The 27,256-nt window shown below is 38.0% G+C and overlaps 2 pseudogenes across 1 annotated transcript in view; one reads left to right on the top strand and one right to left on the bottom strand.

The window, feature by feature from the left end:
- LOC143671118 (cleavage and polyadenylation specificity factor subunit 7-like) overlaps window positions 1–27,256 on the bottom strand; it is a 408,209-nt pseudogene that overhangs the window by 298,039 nt on the left and 82,914 nt on the right. The gene's annotated exons all lie outside the window — the stretch shown is intronic.
- LOC143670681 (protein lin-7 homolog C pseudogene) lies at window positions 507–1,061 on the top strand (annotated as a pseudogene).

Genomic DNA, 27,256 nt, shown 5'->3' with positions numbered 1-27,256 from the left:
TCCTGAATGCCCCATCTCCCCTTCTAGGGGGGATCTTCTTCACTCCACGGGGGCCACCTTAAGACTAGTAAACACTGTTAGTGTTTGCCACGAGGCTCCTACCACATCTAGGCAACCCAGCATTCCAAAGGAGATCCTTAACAAACAAACAAACTTGTCTTTGGAATGAAAGCATCCCACGGCAAGCCTGCCAAGTAGCCCCGCTCTGCATTCAGGTTCTCAGTTCTAAATCTCAAAAACACATTTCAGTATCCCTCTTTACCCACTCAATATATAGTTGCCTTTGAATGTCAGGGACTTAAAAATAAGATTCGCACCCTACTAGTACACTTAGTGCTGTCCCAAGGGTGTCAAAATAATCCCATCATAAAAAAATGCCTTAGCAGCACAACCTACTGACCTTCAACTTCCTCAGAGCTCAGTCGCGCAATGTATTAACTTTGTGAACCAACATATTCTCAATATAAAAGTGATTTTTGGGTGTGTCTGCCGGACAAGGGGAGAAGATGGCGGTGCTGGGAGAACCTGTGCAGCTGGAGAGAGATATTTGTAGAGCAATTGAAGTGTTGGAAAAACTACAAAGGAGTGAGGAAGTACCACCACAAAAACTTCAGGCTTTACAAAGAGTACTTCAGAGTGAATTGTGCAATGCTGTAAGAGAACATGTCTATGAGACTGCGGACATCAGGGGCAGTCCTGAAGTGAGAGCTAATTCAACTGCAAGGGCTGCTGTTGCTGTGTTTGCTGCCAGTGAAGGACATTCTCATCCTCAAACGGTTGAGCTACCAAAAACAGAAGAGGGCCTTGGATTCAGTATTATGGGAGGGAAAGAACAAAACTCTCCAATCTATATATCCCAAATAATTGCAGGTGGCATTGCTGATAGACATGGGGGCCTCAAACGAAGAGATCAACTCCCTTCTGTTAATGGAGTGAGTGTTGGAGGAGAGCCTCATGAAAAAGCCACTGAAGGAGATGTTAAATTAGTAGTACGACATACCCCCAAAGTCTTAGAAGAAATGGAGTCATGTTTTGAAAAAAATGAGATCAGCAAAATCTAGGCAACAGACCTAATGCAGTTCAAAACTTTATATGCCATTTTGCTTTTAGCTAGAGAAGGTTTACTTGTGACCTACTAGAGCTGCAATGTCAATAACTGTAAAAACAAAAAGTTACCATGAAATTTTCCTTGCCATTCTACAAATGCCTATTTTAACAGCACATATGGCTCCAGAAATGCATCATTTTTGTCTGAGACGAAAGTAAAAGGTGATGAGGACAATTCTGTCCTGCTGTTTTTACAGGCCTTTTTCAAATGCAGATTTTGTCATAAAGTTGTTTTAGATTTTTAAAAATGGTTTTTACATATTAGAATGTACTTTTACATTCTTAATCATTTTTAAAGAAAGCTTTCTTCATTTGGCTGCTTATTTAAAAATAACAGTTCTCCAATTCCTTTCTTTTGCTTACTCTATTATTTTTTAATCTGTGAAATTTCTTTACAGTTTTCAGAGAAATTAAACATACAGCCTCAGCTACAGCAGTTCATTACACTGTCAACGTTAACATCACTGCTGCATTTTGTACTTTTGAAAACACACATAATATATATAATGAACAGTAGATCATAACTAAGCACAGTGGGAGTTTTTTACTTTTATTTTAACATACTGTATAATGAATATTCATTTGTATTGATTTATACAAGTAAGTTTTTAAAACATGAACAATCATTGCTAAAATATGTATTTTTTCATAATATTTGAACAGTGATGCAAGAGGATGTAATTTGATTGTTAGCATTCCTGATTACATCCCTTTCTACCTATTTATATTCAATAATATCATAAGTTACAAGTGGAAAAACAGGTTTGGATTTCATTTTTTGGCAAATTTTTTAAAGCTGTTTTTTTTTTTTGGATGGGCAGGCACCGGGAATTGAACCTGGGTCTCCAGCATGGCAGGTGAGAACTCTGCCTGCTGAGCCACCATGGCCCACCTTTAATGCTATTCATTTTCATTTAAATATATTTCTTATATTTTGGTTCTTTCATTCCTACAGATGAGCTCATTTATTTTGTAGTGGGAAATAGCAGAAGCCAAGGTTTTACCTTTAATCTCACTAGCCTTGGTAGTTACACACTCTTAGCAGCTCAATTTAAAGGAGTGATTTTTAAATAGAAAGAAAAGAGAAGATTATATTCATGATGTATGGAAATTATGAGGCTGTTGTATTCATAAAAATCTGCAGACTCCTTGTCAAAATGCTCAGGAGCTCATTTTTAAAGCTACTTGATTTAAGGGGGGGGTCTCAGCGGCTCAGCAGGCGGAGTTCCTACCTGTCATGCCGGAGACCCAGGCTCGATTCCTGGTCCCTGCCCATGCAAAAAAAACAAAAAAAAAATTTACTGGATTTAGAGATGTGATCTTTGTTTACAATTCAAATTATGAAGGGAATTTTGAGAGGTGTTTTGATTTCGCTTGTCCACTGGATGTCACTGTTCTATGAAAGGCAGCTATTAGTGTATAACTGTGACTAAGTTCCTTTTTCAAGACTGAAATTAAGGAGTTGAGGTTCATTTTTAGTCAGAACTTAGAAGAAAATTTGTGTATTTTAACAAGTGACTTCTTACTCTGAAAATCTTTGAAAACTGGAACAATCGTTTTTGGACACATGGTGCTCACAAACATGCAGAAAAAGGCATACACTATTATTTATCACTTAGGTATTAAACACTGGATTGCATGGTTGAATGCATCGTTAGTCGACTACAAAATGTGCTTGTATTGACAGGATCAATGTTATAAATTGTATATTTTCAAAGTTAATTGATGTTTTTAAAATGTTGAGACCAAAATAGTATAGAAGAATTATGGACTCAATTTAATTGTAAAATTATTAAAGGTATTTGTTGTGTATATATGTATTAAAGAGAGGTAATGGTACATATAAAAACAGTAATATTATTGTTATGCTTGTATTTCTGCATTACAGGGTAAGAAAGCCCTGAAGAAATCTTATTTAGCATAGCTATAGCTGCAATAGTTTATAAGGGTGGTGAGTCAATATTTTATTATAAATTATAGCTTCCTGGTTCAGTATCTTAGCTGTTTCAGAACTTCAGCCAAGTTAAATCTTTTGGTGTTGAAATTTAGTAAGTTAAGCTATTTTTCCCCTTCTACAGTAATCCACAATCTGTTTTTTGTGTACATTGGCACTATTTATAATTCTTAAAATAAGGATAGTTTAAAGGAGCCAAATACAGTAGTTTTACTTACTACTGTGAGCATGAATAGCACTACTTTTCATTAATGCAATTTCCACAGTTAATCCCAGAATTTTAAGTCTTGACCATAGAAAATTCATTTATTCAGTGGTAAAGATGTACAGTAGTGGTCTAGTATAGGGGAAAATGATGGCAATTTTGGTCATATAAAATGTATGATTCATGAACATAACTAGGCATAAAGTAAGTATGTAATAGGTGTTTGATTTATAAGTTACAAATATAAATTATCCTCCCTCCTCAATTTCCCTTTATTTTCTTGATATTTCAAAATGAGGTGACTCTGTGATTCTCAGCCTCGGATACATTATAGAACACCCTGCAGAGCTTTAAAAAATATTAATATCTGGGTCCCATCCCACACTAATTAAATAGAAATCTCTGGGAGTGGGGCCCTGACGTTTATTTTTATTAGTCTGTCCAGGTGGTTCTAAAGGATATGTATGGTTGAATAAATTGAATTTTCCCCTTTATAAAATATTCTAATTACACTGGACTCAATTAAGAAGTATCAAAATAATTTAATTTGCAGTGATTTAATGAATATATTTCTTAGTAATTTTTTTAGGAATAAAAGGTACAGATATTCCTTAACTGGGAATAATTACAGTCTACCTTCATTTTTTATTTTATAATAAAATCTACCAGTAGATTAAATGTAAACTTTTAATGTGGCACCCTTCTGCTTTCCTCACCTTTAAAACATTATATATTTATAAAAAAATATTTATTATATGAAAAAGCATGTTTAAAAATGCAAATGAGAAAACAGTGCTATTGGTAATTACCTGTTTTTTATATGGCCATTGCATCTGTTGGTACAATACTAGCATATAGTGGCCTAGTTCTTTGGGGTTTGATGACTCAGATTGCTTTGTAAAAAGTCATTACCCTCCTCTATGCTTTTAAATCATTTTGCTCAAGTATTTAAGTAGTTTAGCTCAAGTATTTTGTTCACAATTAAAATGAATACCATAGCATTTAATAGAAGAAATGGCCATGGCTTCCCTGAAAAGAATGTGAGCATGATTTGGAGTAGATTTAAAAGAATACATGTGAATATTTTATAATGTGGATAGATCACTGAAGTATCAAAGACTCTGCATTTTGTGAATAAATGTATGTTTTTGAGTTTTCTAACTTAAAAAAAAAGTGAATTTTGTTCATTGTAGTCATTGTTAACTGAATGGATATGGAAAGTTGCAGAAAGTTTAAGGAAGCGAATTTTGTAGTCATTACTGACCCAAGCCCTAAATGAATATGGAAAGTTGCAAAAAGTTTGAGAAAATAAATTTTATAGTCAATTGTGGACAACAAGCTCTGAATGGACGTAGAAAGTTGTGAAGTTTGAGAAAGTAAGTTTTGGTTGTCACTGCTGACTACAAGTAGTTATAGAGAGTTCATAAAAGTGAATTCTATCTTTCATAGTCAATGCTGCTCCATTAAACTGCTCTTAATGAAGCTATAAAAAGTTTTTCTTAACCTTCTAAGTATTCTGTCTTAAAGACAAAGATTTGATATCATATCAGGATAATATCCTTATTGATGTTTATGCTAACCTTATCATCCTTTATCTCAGGAGACAAGTCTTTTCACTCTTAGAAGAGAATTGTTACAAAAAAATTTTGTTCTTTCATCTTGTAAAAGTGAGGTGCTAAAATAGTTTAACATATTAAATACTGCAATAGTTAAAAGAAATTTTCTATTCTTCTGTTAGCCAAATTTGCATGGGTGAAATATTATTCATATATTAAGAAATTGTTTAAAATTCCTAAAGCCTTGACAATGCTGTATCCTAATACTGATCTGTATTATGTTAAAAGTTATAGATCAGGACAGCCCCTTCCAACAGGAAAAAGTCAGAATGGCCATAGCCCAAACACCCCTAAAGAGAGGGATAGAAAGATCAAAGATGATACTGGAGTTATACAGAGAAGATAGGATTTAACAAATGAATGTGATTGTTGAATCATTAAATTGATATCTCTTTTAGTCTCCAATATCCTAGAGCAGCTAGAAAGAAAAACCTAAAATTGTGGACTCGTAACTCTGAAATATGTTCCACAAATAATTGTGCTGGGGTGCGTTGAAATTTATTGCTATTTTGTTTTGTATATATGTCATTTTTCACACAAAAAAAGAAAAAGGTTGATTGACATGATAAAAAACGTATTTAAACCTTCTAGCCTCCTATATTCTGGAGCAGCTAGAAGGGAAAATCTGAGAGGTATGTATAGTAGCCCATGACAAACTCTAGGATCTGTCCTGTAACTACTTCTTGAAGAGTGCTTTGAAAACTATTGCTTTTATTCTTGCTTTACTTTGTATATATGCTACACTATACAATAAAATAGTTTTGAAAAAATCAACCAAAAAAAAAAGTTACTCGTCAGGGAAACAACCAAATTTACTTGTCAGTTATACTACTTTCTCTAAAGCTTTCAAAATTTAAATTTTCTATAGCACACTATCTAATTTAACCTTTCTAGCATTTGCAAAGTCCTTTGAGGGACTAAAGAAAAATGTAAAACTATTAAACTTCCCCACCTGGGGAATTCCTACTATTCTCTTAAGCAACAGGGATTCCCAATTTAATAAAGTCAAGCCCTCAATCTGGAAGTTTGTCTTTATAAAATATATTTCTATAATAACAAAACTAAGCCTACTTATCATTAATGCCTGGGATTTCATCCTAAATGGGTGGAGAAACATCTGCCCTAATCCAGTTTAACAATCACTCTTGATTGTGAGACATCTCCAGGGAAATGATCTAATTACAGTTTCAAACATACAATATTGAATGGGGACTATTCTGCCATTTTACGAAATGGGATTTTGATTAAAATATGGCTTTTCTAGGGTCCATACATCCTTTCAAACGAGCACAAGTGGTATATGGGAAAATACAATTAATGCAAATGATAGACTACAGTTAAAGTAACATTGTAATATTCTTTCATCAATTGTTCTGAAGGTAGTATACCAAAGCTAGTGATCAATAATTGAGGTGTACAAGGAGTATAGGATTTTTTTAGTACAATAAGAATGTTCTCAATTTGATTGTGGTAATGAATGTACAACTCTGTAATTATATTGAGAGTCACTGATTGTACACTTTGGATGGATTGTATGGTGTGTCAAAAAATGGTTTAAAAATTTTCTGAGCCTTAGAGGACTTTATCAGGAAAGTAAAACACAACGTACACAATGGAAGAAAATGTTTGGAAACAACTTATCTGGTAAATATCCAGAATATCAAACAATCCTTCAACTTAACACAAAGACAACTCAATTTTAAAATGTACAAAATATTTGAATAAACATATCTTTAAAGAAGATATACAGTGGCCAGAAAGTACCATCAGGAAAAATGCAAATCAAAACTACAATGAGATACCATTTCACACCCATTAAAATGGCTGCTATTAACAAAAATAGAAACTAACAAGTGTTGGAGAGAATATGGACAAATAGGAATACTCATTCATTGCTGGTGGCAATATAAAATGCTGCATCTGCTGTGGAAGACAGTTTAGCAGTTCTTCAGAAAGCTAAGTATAAAACTATCATATGATCCAACAATCCTATTACTAAGTCTATATTCAAAAGAATTGAAAGCAGAGACTCAAACAGAATTTCCACACCAATGGTCACAGGGGCATTATTCACAATTGCCAAAAGATGGAAGCAACTTAGTGTTCACCAATCTATATAGTGATAAATAAAATGTGGTGTATACATGCAATGGAATATTATGCAGCTGTAAAAAAGGAATGAAGTCCTGATATATACAACAACATGGATGAACCTTGAACACCTCATGTTGAGTGAAATAGAACAGACACAAAAGGATAAATGTTGCATGATCTCACCGATTTGAAATAATTAGAATAAGTAAACTCATAGGGTTAGAATCTAGAATATAGGTTACCAGGGGACAGGGTGGGGACAGGGAATGGGATGTTAAAGCTTAAAATGTACAGGTCTCCTCTTTGGAATGAAGAAAGTGTTTTGGTAATGGATGGTGATGAGGGCAGCCCAACATTGTGAACACATTGAAATATATATCTAAATGCCATTAAAAGGGGGAATGTTAGATTGTATATATGGTAACAGAATAAAAGCATTTCCAGACATTATAGACTATTAGAATAGTTTACTATTGTAGTAGAGTAGTTCCTTTGCTTTTCATATAAATTTTAGAGTTAGCTTGTAAATTTTACCCAAAAAGGCTTCATGCATTTTTGTTGATATCGCATTAAATGTATAGGTAATTTGGGGGGACTTGACATATTCACAATCTTGACTCTTCTAATCCATTAGTATAGCATATCTATCCATTTATTTAAGTCTACTTTAGTTTCTGTCAGCAATAGGTTTATGTGTACATGTCTTGTACTTATTTTGTTAAATGTACCACTAAATATTTCATATTTTTACCAGTACCATTCTGTTTTCTTAAGGTGGAAGCTTAAATTGTGATTTGAGGTCTTCCTTCTTGTCTAATATTATCATTAATGCTACAAATTTCCCTATATGCACGGTTTAGCTTTACCCCACAAGTTCTGATGTGTTGTTTTGATTTTCTAATTTTCCTTACAATTTCTTCTTTGGTCCTTGCATTATCTAGGAGTGTTGTATAGTTTCCAAATATTTCTTGATTTTCTACATGTCTTCCTACAACTAATTTCCACTCAATACTATTGTGAGAACATACTTTGTATGATTTCAGTATGTCTAAATTTTTTGAGATTTGGTTTTTGGCTGAGGATATGGCCTATCTTCATGAAAATTCCATGTGCACTTCAGAATAAATTTTATTCTCCTCTTATTTTCAAAATAATTATCACTTAGGCCGAGGTTGTTGATAGTACTTTGCACTCTTCTAAATATGTCCTAATTTTTTGTCTGGTTGTTCCATCAATTGCTGACAGAGGATTATTGAAGACCCTAACTACAACTGTGGATTCATTCATTTCTCCTTTCAGTTTTATCAGTTATTGCCTCTTGTATGTTAAAATTTCACATGCGCTCATGATTGTTATGTCTTCTTAATGGATGTCTCTCCTTATCTCTTGTAAAAACTTCATTCTAAGGTATATTTTGTGTGATTTTAATTTAGCTTCTCCAACTTTCATTTGATTCATGATTAATAGGAAACTTTTTACATCCTTCTTCATTTAATTTATTTACTTAAATTTAAAGTGACATTATTTTTGACAGTATATAGTTTGATCTTGTTATTTTCGTCCAATATGACAAACTCTGCCCTTTAGTTAGACATGTGTAATCAAATTACATTTTAGTGTATCAAGAGCTTACATTTAAATCTACCACCTATTCCTATTTATCACATCTGTTTTATATTGTTTTTCCTATTTTCTACCTTCTTTTGGATAAGTTTAGCACATTTACTATTCAATTTTATATCTCATGTTGGCTTATCAGTTATATATATTTTTTCTAGTACTTGCTCTAGGGTTTACAATATATATCTTTAACTTATTACACTATGTCTTAAATTCATTTATATATAGTGTAAGAACCTTATAATGATATACGTCCCATTCTTTCCTTCAATCCTTTGTGAAATTGCCTTATATTTTAATTCTACATTTGTGATCAGCACCACAATACATTGCTACTATTTTTCCTGTAGACATTCAATTCTTTTAACGAGACTAAATATAGAAAAATACTGTATTTTCCCACAATTTTAACATTCTCACTGCTATTTGAATATTTGTGCACATCCAAATTTCCTTCTATCATTTTCTTCCTCCTGAAGAACTTCCTTTAACATGACCTGGAGCACAGGGCTGCTGGCAATGAATTTTGTCAGATTTTTTGCATGTTTAAATTTATTTCACCTTCATATTAAAAATATTGGCACTGATTTGAGAATTCTGAATTGCATAATTTCTGGCAAAAAGTTTGCTGTCCTTCTTGAGTTTGTCCCTCTGTCTGTGACATATTTTTCTTTTCTTTTCTTTTGTCAGAGTATTAGTATTGATACTTGCATCCATCATGTCAGTGGTCACACTGTGATTTGGTTGTGATGATGATTTAAGAAAAAATGTTTATTTTTTCTTCATGGATTTTCCCCATTAATCCTGACTCTCTGATGCATCAAAATATTATTTACCCTAGCTGCCATAATTATTTTCATACAATAAAGACTTCAGATTGGGTTTGAAATATATGAGATCAACATGCAAAAATTAATCCCATTTCTATACACTTGCAATGAAGAATCAAAAAAGGAAATTAAAAAATTCAACATCCACTTCCGTGTGAATGTAAAATGGTGTAGCCACCATGTAAAACAGGTCGGCAATTCCTCAAATAGATAAATATATAATTACCATATGGGTCTTCAATTTTACTAAGTGTATGCCCAAGAGAATTGAAAACATATCTCCAAACAGAAACGTTTACATAAATGTCCATAGCAGCATTATGCATAATTACCAAAGTGAAACACCTAAATGTTCCTCAATTAACAAGTATATAAACAAAGAGTGATATTTCCATACAATAGAATGTTATTCAGCCCTAAAAAGAATACAGTAGTGGGCGGGCCATGGTGGCTCAGCAGGCAGAGTTCTTGCCTGCCATGCGGGAAACCCCAGGTTCGATTCCTGGTGCCTGCCCATGCAAAATAAAAAAAAAAAGAATAGAGTAGTGACACATGCTACAACCTGGATGAACTCTGAAAACACACTAACTAACATACTAACTGAAAGAAGCCAAACACGAAAGGTCACATATTGTAGCATTAGCAGCATTTCTTTCTACATGAAATGTCCAGAAGAAACAAATCCAGAGAGACAGTAAGTAGGTTGGTGATTTCCAAGGCCTGGGTGGATTGGGAGGGGAAGAGATAGAATGGGAAGTGGCTGTTAACACTACTGGATTTTTCTAACATTACAGGATTTGGGGGGGGCGGGTAATTTTTAAATGTCTGGGATTAGATATTAGTGATGGTTGGACAACATTTTGAGTTTACTAAAAACCATTCAATTGTACATTAGTATAGAATTATGGGTAAATGTTTTTTCCCCTTATGGAGTCCAATGATTCCTACAAAATTTGTTGGAAAGATTATCTTTCTCCATTTTATTGAGATTGCCCCTTTGTTGAAAAACCAATTCATCATATATGTGTCAGTCTACTTCTGGACTCTGTTCTATACCATTGACTTTTTTGTCAGTACTGTAGTTTTATACTGTCTTGAAATGAGATAGAATGAATTCTCCAACATTGTTCTCTTTCAGAATCGTTTTGGCTCTTCTAGCTCCTTTTCTTTATAAGTAATTTTGAGAGAGAGTTCTGTTTAAATTGGTTGAAGACAGAATGATCTCACTATGTATTCAGGTATTTTGTTTTGAAGGGAAAAATATAAAAATGCCAGTACCTACATGTTCTAGTTTACTAGCTGCTGGAATGCAATATACCAGAAATGGAATGACTTTTAAAAGGGGGAATTTAATAAGTTGCTAGTTTACAGTTCTAGGCCGAGAAAATGTCCCAATTAAAACAAGTTTATAGCAATGTCCAATCTAAGGCATCCAGGGAAAGATACCTTGGTTCAAGAAGGCTGATGAAGTTCAGGGTTTCTCAAGTGAGAATGCACATGGTGAACACAGTCAGGGCTTCTCTCTCAGCTGGAAGGGTACATGGTGAACACGGCGTCATCTGCTAACCTTCTCTCCTGGCTTCCTGTTTCATGAAGCTCCCCGGGAGGCATTTTCCTTCTTCATCTCCAAAGGTCGCTGGCTCGTGGACTTTATGCTTCATAGTGCTGCAGCATTCTCTGCTCTCTCCGAATCTCCCATTCTCCAATGTGTTTCCTCTTTTATAGGACTCCAGTAAACCAATCAAGACCCACCCAAATGGGTGGAGACATGTCGTCATCTAATCCAGTTTAACAACCACTCTTGACTAAATCACATCATCCAGAGAGAGATCTGATTACAATTTCAAACATACAGTATTGAGGAGAATGCAAAAAGAGTTGCATCCTGCGGTTCACAAGGCAGCCGCGATGGACTGAAGATGGCTACGGTGGTCATAGCTCTGTATGAGCCTGAGGTCTGAAGTCAAGAAACCTTGGGCCAGGACAGCAGACCCACCCAAGCATGTGGAAAGGAATAAACTAAGGAGATAGACTTCAACAATGAGAGACAAGTCATCCAATGTGCGAAAGGCCTTAAAAGGAGAACACATGATGTCAGCACTCAGAAGGAAGAAATTCCATCTCTACTTCAGTCATCCAGATTCTCCTGAGAAATTCATCAAAAATTTTCATCAGAGTTCCCAGCACGTGCCCTGCCATATGGAATTTGGACTTGCCCATCCCCACAGTTAGTCATGTGAACCAATTTCTATAATGTAATATTTGTATTATATATTATGCTATATATTATATTATATATTTATAGTCATTTCTGTTTCTCTGGACTACATTGTCCAACAACTGATAGAACAAACAGACAGAAATAAGGATAAAGAGAAGAAATGAACATGGAATTTTTCACTTAGACCTAATTGACATTTGAAGAAGTTTATGGCCCCAAAGTGCTGATTTTATGTTTTTTGAATAAATACAAATGGATTTTTGCTGAGTAGACCAAATACTGAGCCATGAGGAAAATCTGTACAAAGTTCAAAAAACTGAAACCATCACAAAATATTACCTGTTTTCTCAGGTATCAATGAAGATACCTGAGGTATCAGAATCTGCAATTCCAGTTGCTCATCTGTGTATTTCTTCTGGCAGTTTTACCAGTTTTGCCTCATGTAATTTGTCTCTGTTTGAAACATGTAAGTTTGAGATTTATTTCTGTCATCTTAATGAAGTGACACCCTGAAATAAGTTTCCTTAATCTCGATAATATTTTGCCCTAAAATCTACTTTACCTGAAGCATTACTTCAGTGATAGCATCATATATCTTTACTTCTTATTTTCATATAGTTATATTTAAAATGTATTTTTGAAGGCTAAAAAAAAAACATACAGTATTGAGCAGGGATTATTCTACCTTTATGAAATGGGGTTTTGATTAAAACATGGCTTTTCTAGGGGGCATACATCCTTTCAAACCAGCACACTGCAGAAGGACATATGAGAAGGGTTGAGGTTCCCACCTCAAAGCCTGTGGATTGCTCCAACATAGAAGGAGCAATTAGGATTCAAGAGAAAGGGTGGAGAAGCAAAGTCCTGGAGAAGCTGGAGGGCCTGAGGTTCTGAGTGTAAGTTAGAAGGCTAGTTTCAGTTAAGGAACATTGTGTACAAAGGCACAACACAGAATACCAGGGCAGAAGCAGGGAGATTTAGTTTGCAGAGATCTGAAAATTCCACATGATTGCTTCTTTCTTCTAGATGAATTATTGGGGGGAGGGCAGTAGAATGGAAGAGGTTGCTAGCAACTGTGGTGGAATATTGTAGTAGTATGGTTAAAATAAAGTGCAAGTGAGAAGCAATTTCCTCATGGCCATGGATTTGAGATAAAATAATTCAGTAATGTTTCAGGGTTTTGCTCATCAATGTTGAGCTGCTTAGATACAGGCATTATTATATGTTCATTACAGTAGCACCAGTAGTAGTAATATTAGCTGTGCTGGTTTGAAAGGATGTATGTACCCTAGAAAAGCCATGTTTTAATCCTAACCCCATTTTGTAAAAGCAGCCATTTCTTCTCATTCCTATTCAGTATTGTATGTTTGAAACTGTAATTAGATCATCTCCCTGTAGATGTGGCTTAATCAACAGTGGTTGTTAAACTGGATAAGCTGGAGGCGTGTCTCCACCCATTTGGGCGGGTCTTGATTAGTTTCTGAAGTCCTATGAATGAGAAAACACTTTGGAGAATGAGAGAGATTTGAAGAGAGCAGAGAATGCTGTAGCACCACGAAGCAGAGTCCACCAGCCAGCGACCTATGGAGATGAAGAAGGAAAATAGCTCCCAGGAGCTTCATGAAACAGGAAGCCAGGAGAGGAAGCTAGCAGATGACACCGTGCTCACCATGTGCCTTTCCAGATGAGAGAGAAGCCCTGGCTGTGTTTGCCATGTGCCCTTCTATTTGAGAGAGAAACCCTGAACTTCATCAGCCTTCTTGAACCAAGGTATCTTTCCCTGGATGCCTTAGATTGGACATTTCTATAGACTTGTTTTAATTGGGACATTGTCTCAGCCTTAGAACTCTAAACTAGCAACTTATTAAATTTCCCTGTTTAAAAGCCATTCTGTTTCTGGTATATTTGCATTCCAGCAGCGAGCAAACGAGAACAGTAGTATATCAAATAGATAGAATGATTCTCACTTCCTTAAAGGCACTGTTAGTCCATCATCATCACCATTATTTTTAGTATTATTATTACTATTATAACTAACTTAATGAATCTAATTATTGCAACAACACTGCAAGGTATGAGGTAGTACCTGAAGCACAGGATCTCACCAGGAATGGAAGTGCGTGTCAAAAACAAAAAACTCACGTGTTTTTATTGGGGTGTAGAAAGTCAATTTATCTCTCATTAATTCATTTGTTACTGTTAATCCATGAATGTTCAGCATTAATAAAGTAAATAGTCACGAAAGAGGATCAGGTCTTATGAATATACAGATACAGTGGAAATCATATTGGATTTGAGTCCCAGGTGTTACACCTGGTTAGGCTACTTCAGGAAGCTGTTGCTAAAGGTCCCCACGCCCTGGAGTCCTGAAGCAGGGGATTAGCAAGGAAATCACAAGGTCACTGTGAACATTCACACCTCCCCAAACCCAAGCATCTGTGATAGTTTCTGGGAGGAATAAAAGTGGCTTCTACCTCCTAAATTTTACAGGATGTATAACATTAGCAGCATTTAAGACATTGTGGCATGCCACCACCTGCAAGGGGCCCTGGGACACTCAATTATCAAGATTCTAGCATCAGCAGTACACAGAGAAATCAGGGAAAGGGAAGGGAATAACTTCATTAAATGCTTGCAGATAATCTACCTGCCAGGAGATGCTCTATGTTCTTTGTAACAGAAGCTTCCTGAACAATGAAGTTTATGATCATTGACTGTTTCTAAGAATCTCTTGAAAAAGTACGTTGCATTAGAGATTTTTAAGATGCACATATTCTTTTCAAGTTTTTTGACTTTGTGGATAAACTGTTTCTAAAATTTACATGGAAATGCAATGGACCACAAATAGGCAAGATATCCTAAAGAAGAAGAAAGCAGCTGAAAAACTTACACTAACAGAAGTCAACACTTATAAAACTTCAGTCATTAAGAGAGTGATGTATTACATTAAGACAGTAAATAGGCCAATGGAATAGAACAGAGACTCAAGAAACAGACGGAAGCATATATGGTCTCCTGATTTACCAAATCGCAATTCAGGAGAAAATATGTTGACTGATCAGAGGGATACTTATATGGAAAAAAATAAACCATAGAACGTTGGGCACATCGGTCACAAAAGTCAGTTTGTAATGCATCTTTGATTCAAATGTGAAAGATAAAACAATGTCTTGTTAAGGTCAAATAGAAATCTGTATTTCAGGTAGCTAAGGTTTTCTTAAAGGACATAAAAAGCAATGAGAATGTTTTTAAAGATTGATAATACAGAATTCATTAAAATTAAGATCCTTTTATTCATGCAGGACATGAAAGGTGATAAAAATCTAGCCACTGAGTGGGAGATGCTATTTCTAGAATATATATTCAAAAAAGGGATTCCTTTGCAGAATATCTAAGCAGCTTCCACATATGATTACGGAAAAGGCAGCCAACCAAAGAAGATACACAAAAGGCTCGGAAAGCCATTTCATTAAAAAAGGGATATTAAAAAAAATTTAAATTTAAAATATTAAAAAAGGAATCTCAGAGTGGAAAATAAATATCATGAATAAATGCTCAACATCTTTAATCATCAGGGAAATACAAACAAAAACCCTAATGAGACCGGGGGCCAAGATGGCAGCTTAGTAAGGTGCACGCGTCTTAGTTCCTCCTCCAAAACAACTACTAAATAACCAGAAACAGTGCAGAACAGCTCCCGGGGCAATGGAAGGGAATGGACACACAGTGTACCCCAGTCTGGATTGGCTGGTCCGGCTGCAAGAATCCACTGCGGTGAGCTCCCCGAGCGGCGCGCGCTTCCACGGGCCGCGGCGGCTGGCAGCCGGCGGCCCTCCCTCCCTCCTTCCCGGAGGAGCTGGGAGTCTTGGAGAGGTGAGTTTCCCAAGCAGCGGTGGCCGGGGGCCGACACCCCTCCCTTGCAGGCGGTTTCCCTGACCGGCTACGAGTCTCGGATCGGCGAGTTTCCCAGGCCGCGGTGGCCGGAGACCGGTGCCCCTCCCCCACAGGCGGCTACCGGGAGGGAAAGAAAAGAGTCTCCAAACAGTAGCGGGGACTGAGCCCAACCAAACACCAATAGTGGCATTAATGGACAAATTCTGACTACTAGAAGTAGGCTCCCAGCTCAGGCAAAACTGATTAAGGCGGAAGTAGCCTACTGGGCTAACTGAAAAAGAGGAAAGGGGGCGAAACAGAGCCTTCTGCGGCAGTTTCTACGGAGGCTCGGTTGCCTCTGGGCTCAGCACCGGGATTACACAAGGTGCAACTGCCCCAAACACAGAAACAGGCTGCTTTCAGGGCTCTCTACCACATAAACCTTCCCCACGGGAGGGGTGAAACGTAACTCAGGTGGAGTCCCTCTCTCAGGGAATTCAGATCCCAGGACTTCGCAATTTGAAGCCATTAAAACCAGCCTACAACCTTTCCTCTGTCTCCACTGTGCACCCAGCAGGGAGAGCCTTTCAAAGTTAAAGGAGCCACAACATCTTTTGCTGGTGGGACCCACAGACAGACAAGCGCCACATACTGGGCAGGATAAGAAAAACAGAGCCCAGAGATTTCACAGGAAAGTATTTCTACCTGATGGGTCTCACACTAAGGGAAATCTGATTAAATGTCCAGACGCCAGCAAAAAATAACAAATCACACCAGGAAAATTGAAGATATGGCCCAGTCAAAGGAAAAAACCAATAGTTCAAATGAGATACAGGAGCTGAGACAACTAATTCTGAATATACGAACAGAAATGAAAAACCTCTTCAAAAACCAAATCAATAAATTGAGGGAGGATATGAAGAAGACATGGGCTGAACAAAAAGAAGAAATGGAAAATCTGAAAAAACAAATCACAGAAGTTATGGGAATGAAAGATACAGTAGAAGAGATGAAAAAAACAATGGAAACCTACAATTGTAGATTTCAAGAGACAGAGGTTAGAATTAGTGAACTAGAGGATGGAACATCTGAAATCCAAAAAGAAACAGAAACTATACGGAAGAGAATGGAAAAATTTGAGCAGGGGCTCAGGGAATTGAATAATATGAAGCACACAAATATGTGTGTTGTGGGTGTCCCAGAAGGAGAAGAGAAGGGAAAAGGAGGAGAAAAACTAATGGAAAAAATTATCACTGAAAATTTCCCAACTCTTATGAAAGACCTAAAATTACAGATCCAAGAAGTGTAGCACACCCCAAAGAGAATAGATCCAAACAGGCGTTCTCCAAGACACTTACTAGTTAGAATGTCAGAGGTCAAAGAGAAATAGAGGATTTTGAAAGCAGCAAGAGAAAAACAATCCATCACATACAAGGGAAACCCAATAAGACTATGTGTAGATTTCTCAGCAGAAACCATGGAAGCTAGAAGACAGTGGGATGATATATTTAAATTACTAAAAGAGAAAAACTGCCAACCAAGACTTCTATATCCAGCAAAATTGTCCTTCAAAAATGAGGGAGAAATTAAAACATTTTGAGACAAAAAGTCACTGAGAGAATTTGTGAACAACAGACCAGCTCTGCAAGAAAGACTAAAGGGAGCACTAGACTCAGATACAAAAAGACAGAAGAGAGAGGTGTGGAGAAGAGTGTAGAAAGAAGGAAAATTAGATATGATATATATAATACAAAAGGCAAAACGGTAGAGGAAAGTATTACCCAAACAGTAATAACACTAAATGTTAATGGACTGAATTTCCCAATCAAAAGACATAGACTGGCAGAATGGATTAAAAAACAGGATTCTTCTACATACTGTCTACAGGAAACACATCTTAGAACCAAAGATAAACATAGGTTGAAAGTGAAGGTTGGGAAAATATATTTCAGGCAAATAACAACCAGAAAAGAGCAGGAGTAGCTATACTGATATCCAACAAATTAGACTTCAAATGTAAAACAGTTAAAAGAGACAAAGAAGGATACTATCTACTAATAAAAGGAACAATTAAACAAGAAGACATAACAATCATAAATATTTACACACCGAACCAGAATCCCCAAAATGCGTGAGGAATACACTGCAAATACTGAAAAGGGAAATAGACACATCTACCATAATAGTTGGAGACTTCAATTCCCCACTCTCATCAATGGACACAACATCTAGACAGAGGATCAATAAAGAAACAGAGAATTTGAATATCACAATAAATGAGCTAGACTTTACAGACATTTATAGGACATTACACCCCACAACAGCAGGATACACCTTTTTCTCAAGTGCTCATGGATCATTCTCAAAGATAGACCATATGCTGGGTCACAAAGCAAGTCTCAACAAATTTTAAAAGATTGAAATACACAACACTTTCTCAGATCATAAAGGAATGAAGTTGGAAATCAATAATAGGCGGAGTGCCAGAAAATTCACAAATACGTGGAGGCTCAACAACACACTCTTAAACAACAAGTGGGTCAAGGAAGAAATTACAAAAGAAATTAGTAAATATCTCGAGGAAAATGAAAATGAAAACACAACATATCAAAACCTATGGGATGCAGCAAAGGCAGTACGAAGAGGGAAATTTATTGCCCTAAATGCCTATATCAAAAAAGAAAAAAGGGGGAAAATTTGGGAATTAACTGTCCACTTGGAAGAACTGTAGAAAGAACAGCAAACTAACCCCAAAGCAAGTAAAAGGAAAGAAATAACAAAGATTAGAGCAGAAATAAATGAAATTGAAAACATGAAAACAAGAGAGAAAATCAATAAGACCAGAAGTTGGTTCTATGAGAAAATCAACAAGACTGATGGGCCCTTAGCAAGACTGACAAAAAGAAGAAGAGAGAGGACGCAAATAAATAAGATCAGAAATGGAAGAGGAGACATAACCACTGACCTCACAGAAATAAAGGAGGTAATAACAGGATACTATGAACAACTTTACGCTAATAAACACAACAATGTAGATGAAATGGACAAGTTCCTAGAAAGGCATGAACAACCAAATTTGACTCAAGAAGAAATAGATGACCTCAACAAACCAATCATAAGTAAAGAAATTGAATCAGTCATTAAAAAGCTTCCCAAAAAGAAAAGTCCAGGACCAGACGGCTTCACATCTGAATTCTATCAAACATTCCAGAAAGAATTAGTACCAACTCTCCTCAAACTCTTCAAAAAAATCGAAGTGGAGGGAAAGCTACCTAATTCATTCTATGAAGCCAACATCACCCTCATACCAAAACCAGGCAAAGATATTACAAAAAAAGAAAACTACAGACCAATCTCTCTAATGAATACAGATGCAAAAATCCTCAATAAAATTCTATCAAATCGAATCCAGCAACACATTAAAAGAATTATACATCATGACCAAGTAGGATTCATCCCAGGTATGCAAGGATGGTTCAACATAAGAAAATCAATTAATGTAATACACCATATCAACAAATCAAAGCAGAAAAATCACATGATCATCTCAATTGATGCAGAGAAGGCATTTGACAAAATTCAACATCCTTTCCTGTTGAAAACACTTCAAAGGATAGGAATACAAGGGAACCTCCTTAAAATGATAGAGGGAATATATGAAAAATCCATAGCTAATATCATCCTCAATGGGGAAAAATTGAAAACTTTCCCCCTAAGATCAGGAACCAGACAAGGATGTCCACTATCACCACTATTATTCAACATCGTGTTGGAGGTTCTAGCCAGAGCAATTAGACAAGAAAAAGAAATACAAGGCATCAAAATTGGAAAGGAAGAAGTAAAACTATCACTGTTTGCAGATGATATGATACTATACGTCGAAAACCCTGAAAAATCCACAGCAAAACTACTACAGCTAATAAATGAGTACAGCAAAGTAGCAGGTTCCAAGATCAACATTCAAAAATCTGTACTGTTTCTATACACTAACAATGAACAAGCTGAGGGGGAAATCAAGAAACGAATTCCATTTACAATTGCAACTAAAAGAATAAAATACTTAGGAATAAATTTAACTAAAGAGACAAAAGACCTATATAAAGAAAACTACAAAGAGCTGTTAAAAGACATCACAGAAGACCTAAACAGATGGAAGGGCATACCGTGTTCATGGATTGAAAGACTAAATATAGTTAAGATGTCAATTCTACCTAAATTGATTTACAGATTCAACGCAATACCAATCAAAATCCCAACAACTTATTTTTCAGAAATAGAAAAACCAATAAGCAAATTTATCTGGAAGGGCAGGGTGCCCCGAATTGCTAAAAGTATCTTGAGGAAAAAAAACGAAACTGGAGGTCTCACGCTGCCTGACTTTAAGGCATATTATGAAGCCACAGTGGTCAAAACAGCATGGTACTGGCATAAAGATAGATATATTGACCAATGGAATTGAATAGAGTGCTCAGATATAGACCCTCTCATCTATGGACATTTGATCTTTGATAAGGCAGTCAAGCCAACTCACCTGGGACAGAACAGTCTCTTCAATAAATGGTGCCTAGAGAGCTGGATATCCATATGCAAAAGAATGAAAGAAGACCCGTATCTCACACCCTATACAAAAGTTAACTCAAAATGGATCAAAGATCTAAACATTAGATCTAAGACCATAAAACAGTTAGAGGAAAATGTAGGGAGATATCTTATGAATCTTACAATTGGAGGCGGTTTTATGGACCTTAAACCTAAAGCAAGAGCACTGAAGAAAGAAAGAAAGAAATGGGAGATCCTCAAAATTAAACACTTTTGTGCATCAAAGAACTTCATCAAGAAAGTAGAAAGACAGCCTACACAATGGGAGACAATATTTGGAAATGACATATCAGATAAAGGTCTAGTATCCAGAATTTATAAAGAGATTGTTCAACTCAACAAGAAAAATACAGCCAACCCAATTACAAAATGGGAAAAAGACTTGAACAGACACCTCTCAGAAGAGGAAATACAAATGGCCAAAAGGCACATGAAGAGATGCTCAATGTCCCTGGCCATTAGAGAAATGCAAATCAAAACCACAATGAGATATCACCTCACACCCACCAGAATGGCCATTATCAACAAAACAGAAAATGCAAGTGCTGGAGAGGATGTGGAGAAAGAGGCACACTTATCCACTGTTGGTGGGAATGTCAAATGGTGCAACCACTGTGGAAGGCTGTTTGGCGGTTCCTCAAAAAGCTGAATATAGAATTGCCATACGACCCAGCAATACCATTGCTGGGAATCTACTCAAAGGAATTAAGGGCAAAAACTCAAACGGACATTTGCAAACCAATGTTTATAGCAGCATTATTTACAATTGCAAAGAGATGGAAACAGCCAAAATGTCCATCAACAGACGAGTGGCTAAACATACTGTGGTATATACATACGATGGAATATTATGCAGCTTTAAGACAGGATAAACTTATGAAGCATGTAATAACATGGATGGACCTAGAGAACATTATGCCGAGTGAGTCTAGCCAAAAACTAAAGGACAAATACTGTATGGTCCCACTGATGTGAACCGACATTAGAGAATAAACTTGGGATATGTCATTGGTAACAGAGACCATCAGGAGATAGAAATAGGGTAAGATAATGGGTAACTGGAGCTGAAGGGATACAGACTGTGCAACAAGATTGGATACAAAAACTCAGAAATGGACAGGACAATACTACCTAATTGTAATGTAATTATGTTAAAACACTGAATGAAGCTGCATCTGAGGTATAGTTTTTTTATTATTATTTTTTTTAATTTTTAAAAAATTTTTTCTATTATCATTTTATTTCTTTTTCTGTTGTCTTTCTATTTCTTTTTCTAAATCGATGCAAATGTACTAAGAAATGATGAATATGCATCTATGTGATGATATTAAGAATTACTGATTGTATATGTAGAATGGAATGATTTCTAAATGTGTTAATTTTTTTTTTTTTTTTTTTTTTAAAGGAAAGACAGAGAGAAGGAAGGAAGGATAGAAGGAAGGAAGGAAGGAAGAAAGGGAAACATTTTTAAACATTTTCTTGTTTTTATTGTATTCTGTTTCTCCGTTTTTGTTACATGGGCTGGGGCCGGGAATCGAACCGAGGTCCTCCGGCATAGCAGGCAAGCACTTTGCCCGCTGAGCCACCGCGGCCCGCCCAAAATGTGTTAATTTTTTTAATAAAAAAAAAACCCTAATGAGATTCCACTACAAACCTGCCATGTGCCTCAAATGAGAGAGGGAAGAGAAGAGGGAAAGGAAGAGAGAGGAAGGTAGTAGAAGAGGAAGAAGGAGGGGAGGGAAAGAGAGTGAGATCCTAACGTTGACAAGGAACTAGAACAAATAGACAGCACTCCCACACTGCTGTTGGAACAAAGTTTGTTTCAATCACTCTCAAAAATGTTTGGCAAGAACACGTATAGCAGAATAAAGTTACAACCCCTATAACAGAGCAAAGCCTTCTTTAACATCTACCCAACAGGTCCTGTACAGATGTTCATGCAAGAGCCATGTAAAGTAATATTACAGCATTAACTGATAATACCCAAAACTCAAACCATTGCATGGACCCATCAACATTAGAATGGATATTAAAATTATTGAGTGCTCAAGCAGTGCATTAGTAAACAGATATGACAAATAATAAACTACCCTCGTCCACTACAGCATGGATGAGTTACACATATGTAATGTGAAGTGAAAGAAGCAAGTCATGGAAAGTGGAATAGCGGTACTATTCCATTCACAGAATGTTCAAAAACTGGCAAAAACATTCCTTGGTTGCAAAAGTCAGAGCAGTGGTCAATTGTGCTGGTTTGATGATTGGAAAAGCTTTATTGTATGGGTTTCTATGGTACTGTCAGTGTTCTATATCTTGATGTGGGTACTGGTTCTGTGCATGGATCACCTTCTAAAATCCATCGATTTATACCCTTAAAGTATGGGAACTTATCTGCTTATGCGTGAAATGAAAAAAAAAAGTCAAAAGAAATTTTAAAAATCTGAAGATGGCAAGCTAAAGGTCGTGACAGAACTTTCTTGTGTAATTGGGGGAACTTTGAACACAAGTGCTGAGTGTTAGAAATTGTTCCTGAAATGAATAACCTGAAAAAAGTGGAAAGAAGAAGCTATTATATTCTGGTTTTGATTCCTAGCCTACTGTTCTAGTTTGCTAGCTGCTGGAATGCAACACACCAGAGATAGATTGGCTTTTAATAAAAGGGGATTTATTTAGTTAAAAATATGTAGTTCTTCAGAGGAAAGGTAGCTAACTTTCAACTGAGGTTCTTTCCTACACAGGAAGGCACGGGGCGATCTCTGCTGGACTTATTTCCAGGTCTCTGGGTTCCAACAACATTCCCCAGAGTGATTCCTTTCTGCATTGCCAAAGGGCTGGGCTGAGCTGAGTGCTGAGATGAGGTATTACTGAGCTGCTTGGGCTGTGTTACGCTGAGTCTCTCATTTAAGCACCAGCCAATTAAATCAAACATCATTCATTGCAGCAGGCACGCCTCCTAGTGATTGCAGATGTAATCAATAGCAGATGAGGTTCACATGCCATTGGCTCATGTCCACAGCAATAGAACTAGGCACCTTCAGCTGGCTAAGCTGACACCTGAACCTAACTACCACATCTACCAAACCCATTTCTGAGCACCTGATTTTAATGCTCTACCATATTGCTGATTAAGGCTGTACCTTTCCTAAACAGACTGATGGTATGAATGGTATTTACAGTCATTTTCCTGGCCCTGCATTTTGAGGAAAATTAAATGCTTGTGTTTGCTTTATCATCTTCATGTCAGGACCCTGTGAAATTTGTGAAGCTCCCTGTTGACCATGGGATGCCCCTCCCCTCTCTGTGGGGACTGACCCTGTGGTGTCAGGCCTGTCAACATGCAAACCATGGCTTTTCTCCTTCAGACTGACAGTGTCTTTGCTGGAGGGAAGGATATCCCATACTCTACCAGTTTTCAGAAAGCTGCAAAGTATGATTCAATGAACCAGTGGCCGTAGAACATGGAGCACCTGCTGTGGGGTAGGCATGGCTTCTATGTGCTTCAAAATCCTGTTTCCAGTATCTTATCAACCTGATCATATAGACTTAATGATACTTTTGAAAAATAGATTTGGTCGTTCCCAGGTTTTCGCACTGAAAAAAAAAAAAAGATTTGGAAGCTGAGGCATAGAAAGGCTGGACTTTTTCCGAGTGAAGGAACACTATTTAGACTCTTCTGTGCCGTGTGTTACGTGACAATTCCCAAATGACCAGGCCCTGCTCCTGTTGGAGGAGGTCAGAGCCAGGGATGATGCGACCAGCCGAGCCAGAGCTTGGGCGACAGCTGCCTCCATGGGCACCACCGCTCCACGCTGGGCCCCACGCTGTCCTCGCCGTGGCCACAGCGACACCTTCGTCTGCGCCCTGGAGGACAGCCTGGCGGCCTGTGGCTGTGAGAACTGCGTGAGGCTGCTAGACCAAGGCTGTTCCCTATGGAAAGACATCCATGAAATTCCTCTCCAAGGACTTCTTGAGGGAAGACCAGCTCCAGGAGGAATTCCAGGTGTTGACCTGGTACCGGGGGCCTGGTGAGAGGCAGATGTCCATGCAGAGTCTCTAAGCAAGCTGTGGCTTCAACCCCACATCAGATCGAGGTCAGAGGTCTCACATCAGATGAGTGGCATTTGCTCTTCTGTCCAGACACACCCAGCTATGCGCCTGGTGCACAAGAGGTCTTAATGCACGGTACTCTCTCTGCAGGGCAGGGCAGCATTCCTGGGTGTCTTCATTGTAAGAGGCAAGGCTGACTCTTAATGCCAGTCCCTGGAGGGATGAGTAAGTCCCCCCTCGTGGGTCCACCTAGTCGAGGCCAGGAAGCCTTTCCTTCTTCAGGATGCCCCTCTAGGAGGGCAAGAATCAATGTCTTCCCATCGAGGTACTCAGGAAAATCAAGAGTTGTCAGTCTAGACTTTATTCATTCTCATTTGGGCAGGAACATTATAATTGGGCCCAGACATTGGAGAGAGACTCCTGGATTCTCTCTGCCACCGACTCATTGGGAGATGGTCTGTCTGAAGGTAAGACAGAGCACAGGTCAGAGGTCTGTATCACTGCACTGGCCCTGGCGTCTAACCCACTTTCTTCGCAATGACAGCTGCTCACAAACTACCATGTGGAATGGTACTGCGTACACAGAAATTTCTAAGCATGTTTCCTGTCCCTGCTGTGCAGAGGTCCCTTTGTGAGGTACCTAGCATAGTTTTGTCACAACCCAGATTCCATCAGGTGCTTCTACCCCATCCTTCTTCTGAGGGTCTGACACCACAGAAAGATGTGGGGCCTAAAGCTGCCTCCCACATTTGGTGAATTCCAGTCTCCCATGGAGCTGGTGTGCTGTCCAGAAGGGTAGTTACTGCCAGCCAAGCGAAGTGAGGATCACATCATCCCTTCTATGTAATTGTGTTTAGATCTTGCTTGTTGCCAAAATAAAACACCAAGACAAAGAACGGAGAACTTGGCTGGGGTTTTGAGTTTCTTACTTTTTAAAGAATCACATATCAAGTTTCTGAAAAGGAGAGCTCTATTCCCAAACCCTCCCCGAAATACAGTCTGAAGGGCATCGGGGCATGAGAGAAGGGTATGAGCTGGGACCTGTCGCCAGTGGGTGTAGCCGAGCCAGGGAGCCTGAGGAGGAGAGCCTGGCTACAGATTGGACCACTCAACTGGCTAAGAGGTTCGTGGCCTCTGGGTCTCCAGTTGGTGCCAAGAGAATGGAAGGCAGGAAGGGGATAAAGATGTGAGAGTCCTCCATCAGCCCTCATCCTCTGACTGCTCAAAACTGAAGGAAGAGAGGGTCTCTCACGTTTTTCACCTCATCTGTAGCTGGTGGTTGCCCAACTACCTTCTCATTTGTACTAAATTTAAGAATTGATCCATGGGGATTTCACGGGCAACTGTGTCTCTATTATGACATGACCTCCAACACGGTAGCTGTATTGAGAAGCTACATCCATGGGCAACAGGTGACTACAGGTATGTATCCCCAGGACTGAACTCAAGAGTCCAGAATTAAGCCTCAGACTCCACCATCAGAGTATGTGACAGCCCATCTGCTTGCTGGCACTGCCTGTGAACATTTGATATAGTGTGTGGTGGTATTTTCCCTTCAAAGTCAGGGCTGCTTCAAACACCAACTGCACTGTGTGGGCAGAAACAGCCTTCTTCTTTCCACCTCCAGGTGCCTCAGGGTGTGAGAGCTCAGTGCTATCAGCCCTGGTGACAGGTGGGTCTCCCTGGAGACCAGGTGGCCAGAAGGAAGAGAGGATGTCAGCAGACAGGCAGGCTGTGACTCCAGATGAAGGGAGAGGTAGGGTTCCATCCTGTCTGTTCCAGACCAGGGCCCCTGTCTCACCAGGTGGAATCCTACATTCTCTCAGGGTCTCTGAGAGGGGTCTTCTCTGGAAACAAATGGAACTCCACCGATAATGCTACCCCCTGTGCCTTCAGCTCAGTAACCAGACACCGGGGGGGGGTTGTAGGTTTTAATTTATTTGTGGTTCCTCCTCAGCTCTCTTTACTCCAGGCACACTATCAGGCAAGATCACACCTCCTCCCCTCTTTGTCTTGATTGATGTATTAGCTAGGGTTCTCTTGAAAACCAGAATCAGCAGGAGATATCTGTAAATATAAAATTTATAAAAGTGTTTCACATAACCATGGGGATGTAGAGTCCAATGTCGGTAGGGCAGATCAGAAGCTGGCAGCTTCGATGAAGGTCCACAACGAACTCTCAGGAGAGGCTGGCTGGCTGAAGTAGGAAGAGTGATTGTCTCCTCTGAGTCCTCCTTAAAAGCCTTTTGGTGATTAGATTAAGTGTCACTCATTGCACCAGACACATCCCATAGCTGATTGCAAATGCAATCACCTGTGGATGTTGCCAACGTAGTCATGATTTAAGGCAATAAAACGTGCTCATAGCAACAGAAAGACCAGGGCTTGCCTGATCAGACAACCGGGCACCACCAACTGGCCAAGTTGACACATGAACCTGACTGTGACAGTCCACCCCTTGTCAACTTGGCAGCTATGCACATCATCTTAAACTATACTTAATCTCTAAACAGAAAACAATAACAGATACATTTTTTGCTCGCCTAACCATACTCAACTGTCCCATATACAACCAGAAACACATTAAATCTCTCCAGAATAGGGTGCAAGCCCTTGGATAATATTCACTCTTAAACTTGATATCTTAAAACTTAAATATTATAACATGAACAAAACAGCTAATGTCATATGATAAAGGGGATAAAATGAAAAGGAAAACAAGCATATTTAATTTATGTATAAATACATAGATACTAATTACAAAGCAACGAAGAAATATTCATGCCATTACAGTTCTCATTTCTATAACTGATCACGTGATCGTAGTTCATATTTATCACTACCTTCTACTACTACCCATTCCATGTTTCCTTTACCCTCAGCAAGCACATCAGCTGGCCGTGGTTCTTTGCCTGGTGGGATGACCCAAACCTTCATTCCTGAAGTTTCAGAGCCATTGGCAGTCCTGCCTGGATTGGGTTGTTGCAGTTTTCCATTGATTTTAATCACAGGGCATGGTAGTACTAAAAGACACTCTAGGGATCACCTATATTCCAGGAAAACTCTTCTTTATCTCCATTGTGTAGTTGC

Source organism: Tamandua tetradactyla, chromosome X, assembly GCF_023851605.1.
Source record: "Tamandua tetradactyla isolate mTamTet1 chromosome X, mTamTet1.pri, whole genome shotgun sequence".
In the NCBI taxonomy this organism is placed as follows: domain Eukaryota; kingdom Metazoa; phylum Chordata; class Mammalia; order Pilosa; family Myrmecophagidae; genus Tamandua; species Tamandua tetradactyla.
This window is presented reverse-complemented; position numbering and strand designations above follow the sequence as displayed.